This window comes from Echinops telfairi, unplaced genomic scaffold (genome assembly GCF_000313985.2).
Source record: "Echinops telfairi isolate 266 unplaced genomic scaffold, ASM31398v2 ScPeMD7_7400;HRSCAF=8409, whole genome shotgun sequence".
NCBI classification, from domain to species: Eukaryota; Metazoa; Chordata; class Mammalia; order Afrosoricida; family Tenrecidae; genus Echinops; species Echinops telfairi.
This window is the reverse complement of record NW_022111300.1, coordinates 49031728-49040622: the sequence shown is the minus strand read 5'-3', so window position 1 is coordinate 49040622 and position 8895 is coordinate 49031728. Positions and strand designations below refer to the sequence as shown.

Sequence of the window (8895 nt, the reverse complement as noted above, 5' to 3'; positions counted from 1 at the left end):
TCAGTTGCACTGTGTTGCCCTGAGTCAGCATCGACTGAGGCAACAGGGTTTAAGTCCGTGAATTCATAAACATCTTTAAAGTGTCTCAGTTCTAAAGTCTAATGCAACTACAACTCACATACACCAAAGCTCTTTGGGAGTTCCAAATAATTTCTAAGAGCTAAAAGGATTCAGAAACCAAACTGTTGGAAGTAGAAATGGATTTTTTTTTTAAAGAGGTCACTCTCCTTGAAAAACACTCCCTACTTAGACAAGTATTTTCGGTGTTTTCTTGTTTGCTGTTTGGGCACTATAGCTGGGTGATCTTTAACGGAGCGCACACAATATGAGGTGGGTGAATCACAGTCAAAACTGGGATACAATGGGTGTGTGCACCCCAGGAGCAGCTGGGATACCCTCTCCTAAAGAGAAGGTCTTTGAGGGAAGCAATTATCTATATAGGTGCTGGCTCTCAGAAGTGAGGTCCTTGGAGGAGTAGCAGCATTTGCTGGGAGCTCCTTAAGGCGCTCTGGTGGGCTCTTGGTTATGTGTTGGGCTGCTAACTGCAAAATCAATGGTGCGAAATCACCCTCTGCTCCATGGGGAAAAGATGAGGCTTTCTACTTGTGGATGTTACCTAATCTGTTGGCAACCTGAGACTATTAAGAGTGAAGGGGTAGAGTTTAGCCTGTGAATCAGGTCGCAGCTTGATGACCTCATTTGGAGGCCTTAAGGAGATAAATAGCTCGCTGGAGGCAGACGCACACTCTCCCTGCAAGACATTCCTGTTGACAAACCATATGGAGCTACACTGATAGAACCAGAGACCCGTGGCTGGAGGAGCCACTTGGAGACCCACACCAGCACTGAGATGCTTCTACCACCACTGGATCCACAAGACTTTCTACCCACTGGCCTGTGATCTCCCTACATCTGGCATCATTGCATGTGTTGCGTGAGTCTGAGGAGAAATTTATAGATTGGTATCAGACATATGGCCTATTATCGGACTTATGGACTTGATCTGGACTGGGCTGGGATGTTTTCTTAACATACAACTACTCTTTGATCCAAAGCTCTTTCTTATACGCATATGAGTGTCTGTGAATGTGTTTCTCTAGTCAGCCCAGACTAACACACTGCTCCAGTAAAGAGTTACAGTCTCAGAAACCCAAAGGACAGTTCTACTCTTTCCTGTAGAGTCACTACGAGTCAGAATAGACTCAGTGGCCATGAGTTTGTTTTGTTTTGTTTGGAAGTTTGGTGAAAAGCAGACGCTCAGGCTGTCCCTCACGCACTGAATCAGAACCTGCATGGTAATGACCTCGCAAGTGCAGTTCCAATGTAAGTGACGTCGGAGAAGCCAGGATCCAAGCCTCTAAGGCCAATCGTTTATATTAAATAATAATAATAATAAAACTGTAATATCTGTGCAAGATAGAGTTAGACATTGTCCCAAATGTTGAGGAGAGATGAGGCAAAGGAGATTGTATGGTTTCTGACTGGAGGATGAATTTGTTTATTCTGACAGTCTTAAGTTCACAGCTTTCAAGGGCTGCTCAATTTAATATGCAAATGATGTGCATAGAACCATCCAATGGAATTAAATGACTTTTGGAGATCAAATGGTTTATGGTCCTGCAGGGGACCAGATAGCCTCATCCACCCCACCCCACCCCCACCCTCCAGCCCGACTATGTGGCTGGTGGCTTTGAATTAGCAATCATGCTAATTAGATTAGGAGTCCAATGCTTACCCAACAGAACCACCAAAGTTCCCTGGAAATTAAAAATAGGCAGGGTTTAGAATCGGCGAATTGACAGATTGTGGTCTGGAATCCATTTCTAAGGAACCACCGATGTAGTCTGGTAAGGAAGGACACCAGGGCCCCACCCTGGCCTGCGATTGAGTCTCCATTTCGGGAAGGAACCCTAACACCTCGATTTTAAAAGACCTTCCCTAGGTAGTTATAAGGCAGCTGAAATTCTCAACCAGGAGAAAGGTCGGGGTATAAACCAAAGCTTCCTGAATCTGGCTGAACAGCGAGCCTCCAAGCCTCACTGCAGTAAGGATGATTCTTACTTACGTATCCTCAGGTGGGAACCATCATTCTAGACTTCTTCCCTTCCAGCTGTTGGACCTATGGCCAAGACTCTGTCCGCAGAATGAGCACACTCCTGAAGCAATCTACTTCCCACATTTGAGCATGAAGGCCTGTGTAGGAGACACAGCAACCTGCTCAGTTGAGAAGGCGTGTGCATTACTAACATTGGGATTCCTCACCTTAGCCCTCTTGCACCTCCCTCAGCTTTGAGGAGAAGCTTTTCATGAAGAAAAGCACTTTATGCACTAGCCCCCAACCTCTCTGCATCTCCCCCACTGCCCACAGAGGGGTGTGCCCAGTGGAGAGGAAAAGAGGGTCTGACAGGCCACATTGGTGTGGGTAAGAAAGACACCCTGAAAGAAAATGATTTTAATCGTTTTAGGCAGCTACAGAAGAAGAGAGAGGTGAGTGTGGTGGCTGGTGGGACCGTCGTGGTTTACTAGCAGAATTCCCACAGTTCATATGGGAGATCGGTCCCAAGCTTTGGCTACCATGATGATACCACATCATCAGAGAGCCCAGGACTCTTGCCTGTGTTCACAAAAATCTCAGGGAAGTGTTTTGATTGGCCAGACCTGGGTCACATGTCCATTGACAGACCAATCACTGTTGTTGAATCTGCTATCAAGTTAGAGATGCTGGAAACCAAATTGGTCCACCAGAAAGAGGACTGACCCTCAAATGTCCTTTCAGAGACAGTGACGTGGGTCCTCTCAGAGGCCTTGTTAATGGATTGAATTGTGTCCCTAGAAATAAGGAGGTGTTATGAATCCTAGACCCTAGACCTATGGTAATCACCCCATTTGTGAACAAGCCTACTTTGCTATGTCAACGACGCAGGGACCTGTAGGATGTGTTCTGAGCCCATCTCTTGAGAAATGGAAAGAGCAGATTGAGCTTTTCTCTGCAAAGAGCTTGCGCCCCGGTTTTCGAGTGTTTGCTTTCACCCCAGCTCACCGCGTTGTGACCCGCCTCTTCCCTCTCCGACCTATCATGACGACGGGGTCTCCGGAGTGCTTGGTGCTGCTTTTTGGAATCACTGCTGGGGCCATTGAGCTGATCCTGTTGGTAGGGAAAGGGGTGGATCTGGCGAACAAGAAGGTCGGACAGTTGCACAAAGCACTACCGTGTTTCCCCGTACATAAAGCCTCCCCGATAATAAGGCCGCCCAAAGCTACCGTAACTCTGGATTGTGGACTGTAGTGGTGGGTGCTGCCGAGCAGCTCACTGTTGGCCGCAGCACAGCCGGAGCAGACAGGAAGTGCGAGTAAGTGCACCATCGATTATGAGTAAATGTACCACAGACTGTTGTCCATGGAAGTAACGGTAGTAACAAGAAATTCTTGATACTGTAGGATTCCGTTTGTCTGGTTATGCTGGTTTGTGATGACAACTCCTACCGTACTGTATACAGGTAATAGATTTCCTTTTTTGTTGCTCAACAATAAATGTGTACCGTATTCTTCTTCATGGAAAAATAAGATCTCTCCTGAAAATAAAACCTAGTGCATCTTTGGGAGCAAAAATTAATATAAGACACTGTCTTATTTTCGGGGAAACGGGGTAGTTGGAACTGAGGGAGAATTGCAAAGAAGAAACTGAGCCCAACGGCGAGCGCCTGCCTCAGCCGCAGCTGGGCCAAGCCCTCCGACAGCTTAACAAACTGAACAGTGGGGGTGGGGACTTCCTTCTGTCTCTTTACTGATGGGCGGCTTCACGCCAGGCAAATTCTGAGAAGCATGTATTATTGCCTGAATGCTCTGTTCCTTGTTTGCTCTTCAAAAAGAATTCAAGAAGTATTTCCCTGCTTCACCTGGCAACGGCAAACTGGATGTTAGAGCGATGACAGAGCGTTTGAATTTTGAAGAAAATCACTCTTCAGATATGGAGCCTCTTAAGTTGAAGAGATGGGGAATCTAATTTTAGCAATGATTTCAAGGCTGTATAATCATGGGGTCTCAGACGCAGAGAGAGTAAATGACGAATGTGAAAGTGGCACTTGCAGCAAGAGGGAGCTTACTGATGATCACACCCACCGCAGTCGGGCACGGCGGTTCCCCTGCAGTCGTTGGGTGAAGATATTGAAAGATTCTTCAAAGGACTCCATATTGCCGAGGGAGGTGCAGCCCTTGGTCTGAAGGCTCAGGGGCGAGGGACTGGCGAAGCTCTGGCTGGTTTGTGAGAGCAGGCCTCCGAGACCTGGCCCTGCAGGGGCACACACACCCCGTGGGGACCCGGTTCATTGAGGTTTAGAAAGCGACAGGCGGAGATTGCTTTGAAATTGCTGGTGGAACATCCATGGAAAACCTAGTCATTGTTCGAATGCAGGGCCTCCCACTCACGGCCACAGCGAGGAAGTGGTGGTGTTCTTTGGATAGCATCGCCCCAAAGAACCTGCGGGGGGTGGGGGGTGGCGAGATAAGGCATCCTCTTTGTAACCTCCCCAGATGGGAGGCCAACAGGGAATGCTCTTGTCCTGCCTGCTTGTGAGCAGTGTGCACGGAATGCATGGAAGATGCACGAGGACTGGTTGGGTGAAAGAGACATTGAACTTCAGGAGCACAACAGCTGAAGCTCTGCAGGTGCTGAATCGATTCTCCTCGGCCCTCTCATCCCACTTCCAAGCCCCCCGCCCTCATTATTCCAGTACCACCCCAGCAATTTGTGCCTCCAAAAATGTTAAGAGATGGAATATGCCTTCGAGGTCTCCCCTACACAGCCACAAGTACAGACATCCTGGACTTCCTGGGGGAGTCTCCACAGATACTCGAACTCATGGGGTCCACACGGTATTGAATCATCAGGGCTGCCCTTCAGGAGATGCCTTTATCCAGATGAAGTCTGCCACAGAGCACTGGTGGCTGCACGGAAGTGTCATAATAGAACCAGGAAGGCTTCCAGTGTTCAGCTGAGGAGATGAACTTTGGGTTGATGGGTGGGCACTTTAAATCAAAATGGCTTATCCCCACCGCCATGTAAGTTACCATCTCCTGCAGCAGTTCTTCCTATTGAAGCTGCTGTGGATCAGCCCTCTGGGCTCTTGAACCCACGAGTCTTCCGCCCTCCACAGCCTCCTATCCAGCAGGTACTCAGCTCTAATGAATGACACAGCATACTATCCCGGCATGCAACCGAGGGTGGACTTGGGCACGCATGTGACCAGGCCAGGACTCTACCCAAAGAATGAGTTTGTATTTCAGGGCCCCAGCAGTTAGACCTTCCTCAGAAAAGAAGTGTTTAAAAGATATATGATGATCCTGACACTGTCAGACACGTGAAAACTTCTACAACTCCAGAGGAAGTTCGTCTACCCTCAGGCTGCAGTATGTTCAGCAAAAATGATTGGATGAGGGGCCTTAGTGATTGCGAAATAGGTATTTAAACTGTGAATTTGGAACGAAATGACTCCCATGATTTCCAGCTAAAGTCGTATTTAGGTATTTGGAGGAAAAGAAAAAACTACTACACTCATATCTACCATCTTTACAATGAAATCTGTCATGAAAGCTCTTTTTTTTTTTGCATATCCCTCCTCTTTCTCTCCATCTCTTTGTCTTCTGCACAACCGTGCCTCTTACTAAATAAGTCATTCAAGAAGATGGTCTTGGAATATCTAAATCACACATTTATGAGAAGAAATGAAACAACACTTTAATTCCTCAATAAAGAAGAACAGATTGAGCAAGCAACCAGCGAGGAAGCAGAAATGGGGAGTGCAGGGAAAATAGATGCCACAGCACATGAAGATTACCAAGGAATTCTCTCAGAAGCTGGGAAGAAGGACCTTCCCCTTAGAGCCAGCTCCCTGTCTCAGATTTCCAACCTCCTCCATGGTGAGAAAGTAAATGTCTTCTGACTAAAGTCACTCACTTGTGGCATTCCTGTGACAGCAGCACCAGTAACCACTTGTTAGTAGTCAGATATTGATGCATTTGAATTGTGGGGCTGGAGAAGAATATTGAAAGTACCAGGGAAGGCTCAAAGGACAAACAGAACTGTGTTGGACGAAGTAAGGCCAGAGGGCTCCTTAGAGGCAAGGGTGGCAAGACTTGGTCTTACATATTTAGGACATGTTGTCAGGCGAGACCAGTCCCTGGAGAAGACATCAGGCTTGATAAAGTAGAGGGTCAGCAAAAAAGAGGAAGACCCTCTAGGAGATGGACTGGTGCTGCGGCCGCGTGGTGGGTTCAGGCACAGGAAGGGCTGTGAGGCTGGCACAGGACCGAGCAGTGTTCTGATCTGTTGTGCAGAGGGTCACTGTGGGTCGGAGCTGACTGAATGGCACCTAATAACAATGACGACTTGATATTTCAGTTTCCTACATCCGAGAGAATTATTAAAATATCAAATTGTGTTTCTTTCCAAATAATCCATCATCCGGAATCTTCCCTCATCAAACTCAATGTTTTCCGAGCATTTTAAACCCAGGGGAGCGCCCTCGTTGCTCTCCAGACCGGCCTTCTCTCTCACCTCAGGCAAACCCACCTCTTCAACTGTTTCCATACAACGTCTAGAAGTGCTCGCCAATTTCCTCATCACACAAGATGTTTGGCTTCAGGATATGAATCTGATTGGGCAGGTTCTCTGCCCAGAGCGTGGGCACAGCTCCCAGTAGGGTCTGATCCAACAGAGGGTTGCCCTAACAGGCCTCTACAATGGCAGAAGCCCGTTTCTAGGAATGAACGAGTTCCTTTGTGCATCGGACAGGAATGTGGCATCAGGGCATGGGGCATGCCCTGTCTTCACTGGCTTCGCTCAATGGAAGGGAGGATGGGGAAGAAATTTGGGGAGCAGTTACAAGGTTCATATTTTAGGTCCTTGGTGACCCCAAGAATGAGGTCACCGCACTGTATCTCTGAGGATACATGCCAAACCCACCCATCCATCAGAGCACACACACTGCCCTAGGGATAAACTTTTATGGGGTACTAAAGATTAAAATATATATGTAGGCATTTCCAGAGGCATATTGACACTCCATGGAGCTAGAAGCCAAGCACCATGCCTCCCTAGGGACGTCCTGTGTTCCCTTCCAGTCAACCTCAATGTTGGCTCCCCACACGTCCACTGTGAATGGGTGACCTACTGACACCTCCTTCGGTGAGCACATTTTGGAGACAGACTTAACTTGACTCACTCAGACACCGTGTGTGTGCGCGCGCGTGTAAGAGAGAGAGAGAGACATCCTACAAGCTGCCATATGCTTTCAATGTATTGTATTTTCAAATGTCTAAGCATTTACAAACCTATCTGGCTTGGAAGAAGTACAGCCAGAGTGCTCCTCAGAGGCAAAGATGGCGAGAGTTCATCTTCCATACTTGGAGCATGTTGTCAGGAGAGACCAGTCCCTGGAACAGGACAGCATCTTAGGTAAAGGAGAGGGGCGTGAAAAAGAGGAAGGCCATCAAGGAGATGGACTGACCCCATGATTGCAACAATGGGCTCACGCATAGGAACAATTGGGAAGACGCCACAAGACCGGGCAGTGTTTACTTCTGTTGTGTTTAAGCTCCTCCAATTACGTGCCCCGAGGCATCCCACTCTGCCAGTAAGCCTCAGTCCAGAGGTGTTCAGCTCCAGTTCCATGAATTGGCCACCCTGCCAGCAAGCTTCCTGCCAGAAGGCACTTAGTCCCATTGCTCCATCTCATGCCAGTTTCTTGACTCTGTTGCCTCGGCAACTGATGTCTCTCTGCTGCTGCTTTTCATGGCCAGAGGTCACCTCCAGCGTCACCGCTGTCTCAGATGCAAGAAGGTCCCCAGTGCACAGTGCTCATTCCTGACTCTTCTTTCCTGGAGGCCATGAGTTCCTCCTCTTCCACCTCTTGATTGGCTCGTTTTAAGCCGTGCACAAAGGCAAAACTGACCAATCCACATATTGGGGTTCCATGCACTTTATTTGCATAGCCCCACCCCTACAAGAGTGCCACGTGTCTTATTTATAGTGTCAGCAGGCTATTCACAACCCCTTCCTTGTCATACTGCTGCCCAGTCCTTCGATGGGAGTTACAAAGACCATCCCTAGAAGAGCCACGTGCAGTGATTCAATGGGCTGCATCCTGGGGCAGAAGACAGTGGACTCTCTTGGAAAAGTCAGCCTCCTCTCCTGTGACCCAGGGCCCTTGACCCCACCCCCCTCCCCAAAAAAGCCCTCCAGGACAAATAACTCCATGATCAATAATAAATTGGCGAATTGCATACTTGTTTAATAAGTTCAATTATTGGCAATGATGACCCACTTGCCCTCACTGAGAACAAAGTTCAGTAATGAGAATCTTCGTTATGGCCTAAAATAAACATAATAAGTTCAATTAGATGGGCAAACTAGTTTGTGGAATGTTTACAGGTATTTCATTTTTGATTAGCCCACCCCAAGCGCGAATCCCAAAGGAAAGGGAAATACGAAAACAAGTGGAGAGTGTGACCAGCAGATTGGGGCATGTTGGCTCCTCCTGGGCAGCCACAGGTTGCCTCTGACCAGGCCTGGGGGGTACGAGTGAGTCTAAGGCACAGCTGCAGACAGACAGGCTGAGAGCCACCCAAGCTGCGGGCGGTGGGAGGACCAAGTCCAGGGCAGCAACAGGAGTTTGCCACCCAAATCCAGGCTTGCCCTCACATTCCAAGGCTAAACTAGTCTCCACCCCATCAGAATAGGATGACCTGAGGATGTGCTCCACAAGATGTTTGGTGGCTGATTTGGGAGCACTAGGCCGCCAGGGCTTTCTTCCAAGGCACTTTCAAGGTAGACTGAAGCCTCTAAGCCTTCTGCCAGGACTTACATTTGCTACCCATTTGCAACCCCCAGGGATGTAA

The 8895-nt window shown here is 48.2% G+C and overlaps 1 non-coding gene and 1 pseudogene across 1 annotated transcript; both read left to right on the top strand.

Annotated features, from left to right (window-relative positions):
* LOC101664014 overlaps window positions 1-5324 on the top strand; it is a 22134-nt pseudogene extending 16810 nt beyond the window's left edge.
* Window positions 5325-8302: 2978 nt separating this feature from the next.
* LOC115871688 lies at window positions 8303-8394 on the top strand. Its single transcript, XR_004047412.1, has one exon. It is a non-coding gene; the product is annotated as a small nucleolar RNA SNORD103/SNORD85 (small nucleolar RNA).
* Window positions 8395-8895: the final 501 nt, after the last annotated feature.